The sequence below is a fragment of the Topomyia yanbarensis genome, chromosome 1, assembly GCF_030247195.1.
Source record: "Topomyia yanbarensis strain Yona2022 chromosome 1, ASM3024719v1, whole genome shotgun sequence".
Classification (NCBI taxonomy): domain Eukaryota; kingdom Metazoa; phylum Arthropoda; class Insecta; order Diptera; family Culicidae; genus Topomyia; species Topomyia yanbarensis.
Genome location: NC_080670.1, coordinates 127,216,508 through 127,219,332, shown reverse-complemented (window position 1 = coordinate 127,219,332; position 2,825 = coordinate 127,216,508). Strand labels below are relative to the sequence as shown.

General features: G+C 20.0%; 1 pseudogene; it reads right to left on the bottom strand.

Moving 5' to 3' along the window:
* Positions 1–668: 668 nt before the first annotated feature.
* Positions 669–1,664, bottom strand: LOC131675906 (NADH-ubiquinone oxidoreductase chain 2-like; annotated as a pseudogene).
* Between the last annotated feature and the right edge of the window lie 1,161 nt (positions 1,665–2,825).

Sequence of the window (2,825 nt, the reverse complement as noted above, 5' to 3'; positions counted from 1 at the left end):
GTAATTGCTACTGATCATACAAATAAAGGTATTCGATCTAATGTAATACCAGAAGAGCGTATATTAATTACTGTTGTAATAAAATTTACAGCTCCTAAAATAGAAGAAATACCTGCTAGATGAAGAGAAAAAATGGAAAGATCAACTGAAGCTCCAGCATGGGCATTTCCTGAAGAAAGAGGGGGGTAAACTGTTCAACCAGTTCCAGCTCCATTTTCAACTATACTTCCTGAGAGGAGTAATATTAAAGAAAGTGGTAATAATCAAAAACTTATATTATTTATTCGAGGAAATGCTATATCAGGAGCTCCTAATATTATTGGAACAAGTCAATTTCCAAACCCTCCAATTATAATAGGTATAAGTATAAAGAAAATTATAATAAATGCATGAGCTGTAACAATAACATTATAAATTTGATCATTACCAATAAAAGCACCAGGATGACTTAATTCTGTTCGAATTAAAATTCTTAAAGAAGTTCCTACTATTCCTGATCAAGCACCAAAAATAAAATATAATGTTCCAATATCTTTATGATTTGTTGAAAATAACCATTGTCGCATGAATTTTAATAAATTAAGAAATAATTTATTAAAATAAGAATTAAAAAATTTATAACAAATATAATTAGTTTTGAAGACTAAGAGTTTAATTAACTTAAATTCTTAAAATAGAATATAAATTAAAGAAATAATTATTAAACCTATAATAGAAAAAAAATTTATACAAAAAATTAAAGTTAAATTTTTATTAGAGTATAAATTTAATAATATTCATGAATTTTTGTTATAATTTAATATAAAAATTCTATAAGATAGTCGTAAATAATAAAAAAGAGTAATTAATGTTAAACAAACTATAATAAATAAAATAAAAAATTGATTTATATTAATAAGGTTTTGAATAACTAATCATTTGGGCAAAAATCCTAAAAATGGGGGTAATCCACCAAGAGATAATAAATTAATAAATAAAAAAAAATTAATTAATGGATTTATTATATTAAAATTAAAAACTTGGTTAAAATGAAATAATTTAAAATTATTAAATATTAATAAAATTGATATTGATATAAAAGAATAAATAAAAAAATATCTTAATCATAATAATTCATTATTTATTATAGCTATCAATATTCAACTTAAATGATTAATAGAAGAAAAAGCTATTAATTTTCGTAAAGAGGTTTGATTTAATCCTCCTAATGCTCCAATAATAGCTGAAAGAATAATAGAAATTATAAGTAAATAATAATTTCAATTATATGAAATTAATATTAAAGGGGCTATTTTTTGTCATGTTATTAAAATTAAAGCATTAATTCAATTTAATCCTTCTATTACACCAGGGAATCAAAAATGGAAAGGAGCAGCTCCAATTTTTAGTAATAGAGTAGACAAAATTAATTATTCAATAAAATTATTAATTATTATTCAATTTATATTAAAAATTAATATTCTAAAAATAATAGAAAATAATAAAATAGAAGAAGCAAAAGCTTGAATAAGAAAATATTTTTATCTACTTTCTGAGGTAAGAAGATTTTTTTTACCTTCATTTATTAGGGGAATAAATGAAAATAAATTAATTTCTAAACCTATTCAAGCTCTAAATCAAGAATTTGATGAAATTGTAATTAATGAACCACAAATTAATATAATAAAAAAAAAAGATTATTTGAAATTTTTATAATTAAAAGAAAAAGGATTATAACCTTTATAATTAGGGTATGAACCTAAAAGCTTAATTAGCTTATTTTTTATATATATATAAATAAAAGTATATTTTAGTGTATGAAGCACAAAAATTTTTGAAATTTTTAGAAATAGTTTAATTCTATTAAATATAATGAATAAAGTAAAACTTTATGATTTATCCTATCAAGATAACCCTTTTTATCAGGCAATTCATTTTTAGATAATAATTTATTTATTATTTATATGTGAAAAAAAATAACGGAATTAAATTAGTTATATAATATAAATAAAGTTTAATAAGATTAAATGGCCGATAATAAGTAATAAATTGTAAATTTATTTATGAGATATATTCTCTTTAATCAAACTTTATATTCATAAATGATATTAGACTGCAATTCTGAAGGAATAATTATAAAATTATTAAAGTTTAAAATAATTTTATAATTATAAATATAATTATTATATAAATTATTTATATATAAATATATCATATATATATATATATATATATATATATATATATATATATATATATATATATATATATATATATATATATATATATATATATATATATATATATATATATATATATATATATATATATATATATATATATATATATATATATATATATATATATATATATATATATATATATATATATATATATATATATATATATATATATATATATATGTATATATATATATATATATATATATATATATATATATATATATATATATATATATATATATATATATATATATATATATATATCGTAAATGTATAACTCGGTTCATATTGTAGGTTTTGATGAAAATCGGACTCTAACGGCCATAACTGAAAATTTACTGCCAGATCATACACTTTTTCCGGCAAACTTGTCTGCAACAACAATTTTATACTTCTTGGAACTTTGTGATCTGTCCCGGAAGCTGTTTAAAATCAAATTTTCATTACCCTTTCAGATGCATTTATTGAATTTGTTCAGATCCTGACCATACATCTTTCAGACCCGCGGTTTTAGCCATAATGTTTTGCTTTACGGTCCAGCTCGATTGCTTGATAGCCCTATACGAAAACGATGACATCGCTTCGACAACACAATGGCACCTA